Consider the following 10,288-nt stretch of genomic DNA (forward strand, 5'->3'; position numbering starts at 1 on the left):
AGCTATAGAACTTATTGGAGACTTCATATCTCTCAATCCGGGCATTTGCTTGAAATATTGACTTCAACTCCTGGAACATCTCATATGCTCCATGACGTTCAAAACGTCTTTGAAGACCCGTGTAATGCCCTCGATGCGGCTATAGCTCTCACATGCCGAGGCACGACTTAGAGGCATAACCGCATTGAAAGCAATGTCGCAAGTTAGGCAATCTTCACAACATCCCATGTAATATAGATAATAAAAGGGGAGAAACATAGTTGGCTTACACTCGCCACGTCAATCAAAGTACATAAATAGCATTACAACATTCAAACACTCATGGCCCGACTACGGCACCAAAATGAAAGATCGACCCAACATGCGACACGGTCCCGATCGCCCCTACTGGGCACCACTACTGATCATCAGGGAAAGACACGTAGTATCAGGGTGAGTCCTCGTCGAACTCCCACTTGAGCTCAAGCGCGTCATCTGGAACGGAATCATCAGGCCCTGCATCTGGTTTGGAAGTAATCTGTGAGCCACAGGGACTCAGCAATCTCGCACCCTCGCGATCAAGACTATTCAAGCTTATAGGTAAGGCAAGGTAAAATATGAGGAGCTGCAGCAAGCGACTAGCATATATGGTGGCTAACCTGTTCGCAAAAGAGAGCGAGAAGAGGAGGCAAAGGGCGAACGTATATCTAGAGAACAACCTGCGCAAGCATTACTCCAACACCGTGTTCACTTCCCGGACTCCGCCGAGAAGAGACCATCACGGTAACTCACACTGTTGATTCATTTTAATTAAGTTAAGGTTCAAGTTATCTACAACCGGACATTAACAAATTCCCATCTGCCCATAACCGCGGGCACGGCTTTCGAAAGTTCAAATCCCTGCAGGGGAGTCCCAACTTAGCCCATGACAAGCTCTCACGGTCAACGAAGGAACAGACCTCCTCCCGAGACGTTCCGATCAAACTCGGTATCCCGGTTCTTCAAGACACTTCGACAAGTTAAAACAAATCCAGCAACACCGCCTGAATGTGCCGACAAATCCCGATAGGAGCTGCACATATCTCGTTCTCAGGGCACACTCAGATAGGTCAAGCTACGAGTAAAACCAACCCTCGAGTTTCCCCGAGGTGGCCTCGCAGGCTGCCTGGTTCGGACCAACACTCAGAGGAGCACTGGCCCGGGGGGGGGGGGTTTAAAATAAGATGACCCTCGGTCTCCGGAAACCCAAGGGAAAAAGAGGCTAGGTGGCAAATGGTGAAACCAAGGTTGGGCATTGCTGGAAAAGCTTTAATCAAGGCGAACTATCAAGGGGTTCCCATTATAACCCAACCGCGTAAGGAACGCAAAATCCGGGAACATAACACCGATATGACGGAAACTAGGGCGGCAAGAGTGGAACAAAACACTAGGCGAGAGGCCGAGCCTTCCACCCTTTACCAAGTATATAGATGCATTAAGATAACATGGCAATATAATGATATCCCAACAAGTAAATAATGTTCCAATAAGGAACGGTCTACAATCTTCACCTGCAACTAGCAACGCTATAAGAGGGGCTGAGCAAAGCGGTAACACAGCCAATCAACGGTTTGCTAGGACATGGTGGGTTAGAGGTTTTACATGGCAATTTGGGAGGCATGATAAGCAAGTGGTAGGCATCGTAGCATAGGCATAGCAAAAGAGCGAGCATCTAGCAAAGCAAAGATAGCAGTGATTTCGAGGGTATGATCATCTTGCCTGCAAAGTTGTCAGAGTTGACTGGATCCTCGAAAGCAAACTCAACAGGCTCCTCGTTAGAGAACTCATTCCCGGCTCTACCCAAATAAGACAAACAAGCAACAAGGACACAATCAACCATGTGCAAAGCTCAAACAATATGGTGCGAAGATGGTATGCTATGCGGGATGCAATATGCGATGCATATGCAAGATTTGACAGGGAATAAATGAACCTGGCCTCAACTTGGAAAACCAAGTGTGCCATTGGAAAGATGAGATGAAATCACTTGAAAACGATATAAAGATCACCGGAATCGGAGTTACAGTTTGGAAATGGCAAGCAATTCAAATATGACACCGGTCTACGATTTACAACAAGTAGCCATCTAAATGCCACAAGACGAACATGCTACAGCACTCAAACATGACAACAAAATACATGGCAGGGATCCATTCATGATGCTTAACAAAAGAGGAATACTGAGCTACGACCAATTCATCCATTAACAGGTTCAAACAAGCATGGCAAAAATGCATTTGGTAAACAGATTTCAGACTTAGTGAAATTAACACTTGTCTGGAATTTCAGATCAGGCAGCACTCTTTGGAGCATGAAAACAATATGCTAACATGGCAAAGTAAAGCATAGCATGGAGCTACTCAAAGAGCTTAACAAAAGTCCCTTAGTGACCTTGAGCCAAAAGGGATCAGAAAATACATTTGCAAGCATGTGAACATGACAAAAATATAAACAGATCACAGACTTAGTGAAAAACTGGAGCATGCAAATCAGATATCAAGTAGGCATGTTTACGCGCTCGATGCACTCACTACAGAGCATGTCATGACATTCTAAGCATACACCCATCACGAATACACAAAATACACGCTAGACATGGCAAGAACAATAACATAGCATGCACGGATCAACTACAACATCCTCGGCAAAATCGCTAACAAGTAGACAATCTGCCCAGATTCACGAAATAGCAAAAGTAGAGCTCGATTGACTCAAGCTAGGGTGCTCCATAATTGCAAACAAAGACATGGATGGATAGACCACTACAAGATTAACAAAACTTCCTTACTGATCATCCTCAAAAGAGGCACGGATCACTAGGAAAACAACATGAGCATATGGCATATTGAAATAAACAGATCAAGGACTTAGTGGAAATGCTAAGTCCCTGAAATCAGCATTAACGAATGCTCCACTTTGCAAGCTTGTGATAGTCACCAAACACATCACAAAACTACATGGGTTGCACCTCTGGAAATATGGAAAAACATATAACAAAACACATGTAGAGCACAGGGGCATATCATGCACACAATAATCATGGCAAAAATGACAAATATCTAATTGGAGCAGCAGATCTGACAATTATCTCAAATAGCATTCTTCCAACAGCATTTCGGGCATCAAGATGAACTCAAATGAAAATGATGCAATGAGATGAAATGATGTGCTCTCTGAGACGAACATTTTGATATGCTATATGCCCAAACCGGAGCTACGATGAGGAAGTTACGGCATGTCAAAGTATGTAAAATATAACTGGAGGAGAGGGAAAAGTCAACCCCGAGGAGTGGATCTGAGATCTAGGGTTCGTCGGGTACTGTAGCACTTCATGGAAACCAAGGATGGCCGGATGGAGTTCTTGTCGAGGTCGCCGGAGGAGGGCCGCAGGGACGCGGGGAGGCTCGCCGGAGACCTGATCCGGCCACGGGGACACGGGACAGCGAGGTGGGGCGGCAACCGCGGCGCGGTGGAGCAGGGCGCGGTTGCCGGAGCACGTCGGGGCGGCGAGGCCCGAAGTCCGGCGATGGCGTGCGGTGGCCGGCGTGGGGCTCCCCGCCGGAGCTGGAGGCGATGGGCTGCCGGGCGAGAGGAGGCGGCGCGGGCGAGGACGCGGGCTGGGAGGGCCGGCTCCGGGCTGAGCGGGCCCGCAGTGCGGCGAAGTGGGCACGGGGTGGCGGCCAACGAGAGGACGCCATGTGGCAGCGGGCGGCTAGCCGGACATGTCTGTCGGTGCGGATTGTGTGCGGTGCGCGAGGAGAGGGAGTGATCTAGGGTTTGCCCGAAAATTTCGGGGAGTGGTCTTTATATAGACATAGGAGGAGCTAGGAGAGTCCAAATGAGGTGCGGTTTTCGGCCACGCGATCGTGATCGAACGCTCTAGATGATGGATAGGGTTTTGGTGGGTTTTGGGCCAAAATGGAGGGGTGTTGGGCTACAACACACATGAGGTCTTTTCAGTCCCTCGGTTAACCGTTGGAGCATTAAACGAAGTCCAAATGGTACGAAACTTGACAGGCGGTCTACCGGTAGTAAACCAAGGCCGCTTGGCAAGTGTCGGTCCAATCCGGAAATGTTTAATCCCCACACACGAAAGAAAGGTAGAAATGACCACCGGAGGAGAACGGAACGCCGGAATGCAAAACGGACAACGGGGAAAATGCTCGGATGCATGAGACGAACACGTATGCAAATGCAATGCACATGATGACATGATATGAGATGCATGACAACGACAACAACACATGGAGACAAAAACCCGAACCCGAGAAAATAAAATAACTTAACGCCGGAAACGACAAGAGTTGGAGTACATATTGGGTAAATTACATCCGGGGTGTTACAACACTCCACCACTACGAAAGGATCTCGTCCCGAGATCTAGGACTGAAAGAACGCCGGGTACTCAGAACGGAGGTGATCCTCGAGTTCCCAGGTGGCTTCACGGTTGGAATGGTGTGACCACTTGACTTTGAGGAATTTGATTGACTTGTTGCGAGTCTTGCATTCAGTCTCTTCAAGAATAGCAACGGGGTGCTCACGATAAGAGAGATCTTCTTGGAGCTCAATGTCCTCGAAGTTGACGGTGCGATCAGGAGTCTTGAAGCACTTTCGGAGCTGAGAGACATGGAACACGTCATGCACATTTGCAAATTTTGAAGGAAGCCTGAGTTGATAGGCGAGATCGCCTCTCTTGCTGACGATCTTGAAAGGTCCCACGTATCTAGGGGCAAGCTTCCCTTTGATACCGAAGTGACGAGTACCTTTCATAGGAGAGACGCGGAGGTAAACATGATCTCCGATCTCGAAAGCCAAATCACGGTGCTTACTATCGTAGTAGCTCTTCTGGCAGGATTGGGCTGCTTTGAGGTTATCTCGAATGACTTTGCACATTTCCTCTGCCTCTGTGATTAAGTCATTACCCAAAAGCTGATGTTCACCGATTTTAGACCAGTTGAGAGGGGTACAACACTTCCTGCCATACAGAATTTCAAATGGGGCCTTGCCCGAACTTGCTTGAAAACTGTTGTTGTAGGAGAATTCAGCATATGGAAGACAATCCTCCCACTTCATGCCGAAGGAGATCACACAAGCCCTGAGCATATCTTCAAGAATCTGGTTGACACGCTCGACTTGACCGCTAGTTTGAGGATGGAAAGCTGTGCTGAAGCGGATGTTGGTGCCCATGGCCTTGTGAAAAGAATCCCAAAACTTGGAGGTAAAGATGCTGCCACGGTCTGAAGAGATCACTTGTGGAATACCGTGCAGAGAGACAATTCGAGAGGTACAGATATCCACCAATTGAGCTGCAGTGATTGACTCTTTGATAGGCAGAAAGTGAGCCACTTTAATGAGTTTGTCGATGACAACGAATATAGCATCATTGCCACATTTGGACTTTGGAAACCCAGTCACGAAGTCCATCTCAATGTGGTCGAACTTCCATTCTGGAATGGCAAGAGGTTGGAGGAGACCAGCTGGCCTTTGGTGTTCTGCCTTCACTCTTCTGTAGACATCACATTCATTCACGAATTGAGCGATCTCGCGCTTCATTCGAGTCCACCAATAAGCCTGCTTGAGGTCCTAATACATCTTCGTGCTCCCAGGGTGGATGGAGAGGAGAGAATTGTGAGCCTCGTTCATGAGAACCTTACAAAGATCACCTTTGGGCACAACAATACGATCCTCGAAGAAGAGAGTATCCTTGTCATCAAGGCGGTAGCACTTGTACTTGGGTTGACTCTTGGCAATCCCAATCTTCACCTTTTTCACCATAGCATCAAGAAGCTGAGCTTGGCGAATCTGATCTTCCAAGGTAGGAGAGACTTGAAGGTTGGCGAGGAAACCTTGAGGAACAACTTGCAGATTAAGTTTGCGGAAAGCTTCACAAAGCTCGGGTTGATAAGGCTTGATAATCAGACTGTTGCAATAAGCCTTTCTGCTCAATGCGTTAGCAATCACATTGGCCTTGCCTGGAGTATACTCGATACTCATATTATACTCTTGAATCATTTCGACCCATCGAGTCTGCCTGAGGTTGAGATTAGGCTAAGTGAAGATGTACTTGAGACTCTTGTGGTCAGTGAAAATGTCCACTTTTATTCCCAATAAGAGATGTCTCCAAGTCAAAAGAGCATGCACAACTGCCGCCAACTCGAGGTCATGAGTGGGGTAGTTCTTCTCGTTGGGCTTCAACTGGTGAGAGGTATAAGCCACAACTTTCTTCTCTTGCATCAACACTGTGCCGAGACCTTGGAGAGAGGCATCGCAGAAGACCTCGTACGGCTTGGATTCATCAGGAGGAGTCAGAACTGGAGCAGTGATCAATTTCTCTTTCAAAGTGTTGAAAGCGATGTCACACTCCGGAGACCAAACGTACTTGACGTGCTTCTGGAGAAGATTTGAGAGAGGCTTCGCAATCTTAAAAAAGTTTTCAACGAATCTTCGACAGTAGCTTGCGAGACCGAGGAAGCTACGGAGTTGCTTCACGTTCTGAGGTGGTTCCCAATTCACAATTGCAGGCACCTTCTCAGGATTCACCGCAATGCCCTTGGCAGAGATGATATGACCAAGATAAAGAACCTCATCGAGCCAAAATTCGCACTTGGAGAACTTGGCATAGAACTGGTGTTCCCTCAGCTTATCGAGCACCAAATGCAAGTGCTTGGCATGATCTTCCTTGTTCTTCGAAAAGACCAGAATGTCGTCGAGATAGACCAAAACGAAGTCATTGGTGTAGGCTTTGAAGATGAAGTTCATCATGCGAGAGAAAGTCGGAGGAGCGTTGACGAGGCCAAAAGACATGACAGTGTATTCATATGAACCATAGCTTGTCCTGAAAGCCGTCTTGGGAATGTCTTGCTCACGGATTCGATTCTGATGATAACCCATACAGAGATCAAGCTTGGAGAATACTTGGGCACCTTTGAGTTGTTCGAACAGCTCATTGATGTTGGGAAGTGGGTATTTGTTCTTGATGGTCTTCTTGTTCAATGGACGGTAATCAACACAAAGTCGGTCCGTTCCATACTTCTTCTTCACAAAAATAACACCACAACCCCACGGAGAAGAACTAGGCCGGATGAGACCCATTCTCTCTTGAATATCGAGTTGCTTCTTCAGCTCCTTCAACTCTTCAGGTCCGAGCTTGTAAGGACGCTTGCACACTGGTTCCGTGCCAGGCTCAAGATCGATGACGAATTCAACTGGCCGGTGCGGAGGCATTCCTGGAAGCTCTTCTGGAAAGACGTCTTGATATTCGCAAACGACTGGAATTTGCGAGATAGCATCCAGTTCACCCTTCTCATTGAGAGAAAACAGACGGATGGTATCATCACGAGCGGCAAAGACAATTACATCCTCAGACGAATGAGTCAATTAAATCTGCCTGGCTGCACAATCAAGCTGAGCCTTGTGCTTAGAAAGCCAATCCATTCCGAGAATAAGATCAATATCCGAGTCACCAAGAACATTTGGAGAAGACAAGAACTTATAGTCACCCAAAGTGATTGTAACATCCGGAACGCATACTCGAGATGTCATTTGACGGGCCAGAGAGACAATAGCCAACAGTTTCGACAACACTTGAGTAACAAAATCACGCTTAGATGCAAAAGGTCTCGAGATGAAACAATGCGATGCACCCGTGTCAAAAAGAACTTTTGCAGGAATATCATTAACAGGAAGGTTACCCATGATGACATCTGACGAGTCCTCCACCTGAGCTGCATTCATCAAGTTGACCTTGGCGTGCTTGGGGTTATGCTTGACCACGGCTGTACTTGCCGATCTCACAGGAGGAGGAGGAGGGAGGCGCCTCTGATTGAAGCACTTGTTGGCATAGTGACCCTTCTGTTGGCACTTGTTGCACGTAACCTCTGAAAGCGGACAGTGATACAGAGCACTTGATCTTGGAGCTTGAGACGAAGTCTTGTTCTGAAAGCCAGGGTTGGATGGGTGGGAAGATCCACTGCCACCTTTGCTCTTCTGCTGAAACGACTGACGGAACGGAGGAGGAGGAAGCCAATACTTCTGCTGCTTGGCCACTTGAGTAGAGGAAGAAGGAGTAGCATCTCTGACTCGCTTCTTAGAAGCATCACAGCTCAGTTGAGCGGCCTCTTGCTTCAGTGCCATGTTGTAGAACTCACCGTACCTCAAGGGCTCAAAGAGAACAAGAGCTAGCTGGATTTCTTCTCTGAGACCACCCCTGAACTGGTATATCATGCTCTTCTCATCAGGGACGTCCTGCTTAGCAAAGCGGGCGAGTTTCTGGAACAACTTGTTGTAGTCATAGAAAGACAAAGAGCCTTGCTTCAGGTTGCAGAATTCCTCACGCTTGCTTTCAACCACGCTCTGAGGGATATGGTGAGCTTTGAAGTCTTGACGGAATTTATCCCAAGTAATCACACGGCCACCTCTGGAATCCTTGTACTGCTGGAACCATTCTGCAGCTTGGTCTTTGAGTTGGAAGGAAGCGAACTTGACAAAGTCCTCAGGCCTGACGTTACTGCACTCGAAATGCTTGCATATGTCCACGAGCCAATCATCAGCGTCTATTGCCTCAACACAATTGCTGAAGGTCTTTGGCTGGTTAGCAAGGAACTGGTTGAGTGTAGTAAAGTGATTCTGATTGTTGCCTTGGCCCTGGTTCCCTTGATTGCACTCTTGAAGAAGTTGCATGATCAGCTGCGTGTTTGCATTGGTAGCGGCCATCACAGCTTGCCATGCCTCCGTAGGTGGAGGTGGTGGTGGCGGATCAGGATTCGGAGTCGTGCGCGTTGGAGGAGCCATCCTGAAGAGGTTGACATCCATTAGCACATTGACAAACAAAATATTGAAGCTGAATCAAACGGGTTGAAATTGCAACATATAGTCTTCACATCCGGACAAAATGAACGAATGCATTCCAATTGAAATGGTCATATATCCATAAATTGAAGAAGCCACTAGAATTGAGGTAGAAGAAAAACAACAAGGTACGGAACAAGAACGAATACTCGGTAAGGATCACCCAATCTCAAACCAAATATCCGTGGAAGAAGAACTAGAGCTACAAGAATTCCCACCTATGAAACTCCTGAACCTTTCCGGTTATGCAATCAGGTGTTGGGGATACAGGGGAAGCATAATATCTCACCCAAATCTAGCAAATCCTACATCCAGCTGTATCCATCCTTCAACACATAACCGAGAAAAACTTTGGAAATCGTCTACCTCAACCTTCGAAAAGCATCTGTTATACAAGTTATGGCAATACTCCCGAACTCCCGCCCAGTACTGGGTGGCGTCGAGGTTATCTCACCAACAACTGCATAAAAGAGATTTTCGATGTCGGCGAAACTCAGGTATTCCAGAATCTCAACGATAAAATTGTGACGACAACACCTCGGAGCTCAACTCCCCGGGACACTACCACAACCCCTAAATGACAGGAGGCACCAAGAACAATGTTCTCGTCACAAATTGATCGGAACGATCCCAAGATACCCGCGTGATCCTAAATTTTTTTTAGTGAAATTTGAGAAGAGAAGAGTCAAAACTCTACGTCAGGATGTCTCACCAGAGCGATGAAGGGACTGGGGAGTAAAAAGAATTCCTAAACTCTCTGATATATAATTCCTAAATGACTCAAAACATTTTTCTAGACTCAACAACGCCAACGATTCGATCAAGCAGGGGGCTCCTAAGGTCGGGGAAGGCTCTGATTACCAACTTGTAACGCCCTCGATGCGGCTATATCTCCTACTTGTCGAAGCACGACTTAGAGGCATAACCGCATTGAAAGCAATGTCGTAAGTAAGGTAATCTTCACAACAACCCATGTAAATAGATAATAGGGGAAAAGGTACATAGTTGGCTTACACTCGCCACGTCACACAAATACATGAATAACATTACAATCATCCAATACATTCATGGTCCGACTACGGTACCAAAATAAAAGATCAACCCCAACATGCGACACGGTCCCCGATCGCCCCAACTGGGCACCTCTACTGATCATCTGGGAAAGACACATAGTAACGACAAGAGTCTTCATCAAACTCCCACTTGAGCTCAAGTGCATCGTCTGGAGCGGTATCATCGGTCCCTGCATCTGGTTTTGGAAGTAAACTGTGAGTCACGGGGACTCAGCAATCTCGCACCCTCGCGATTAAGACTATTTAAGCTTATAGGTAAGGCAAGGTAATATTTGGAGCTGCAGCAAGCGACTAGCATTTATGGTGGCTATCCTGTTCGCAAAAGAGAGAGCGAGAAGAGAAGGCAAAAG

This window comes from Triticum urartu, chromosome 1, assembly GCF_003073215.2.
Source record: "Triticum urartu cultivar G1812 chromosome 1, Tu2.1, whole genome shotgun sequence".
Taxonomy (NCBI): Eukaryota; Viridiplantae; Streptophyta; class Magnoliopsida; order Poales; family Poaceae; genus Triticum; species Triticum urartu.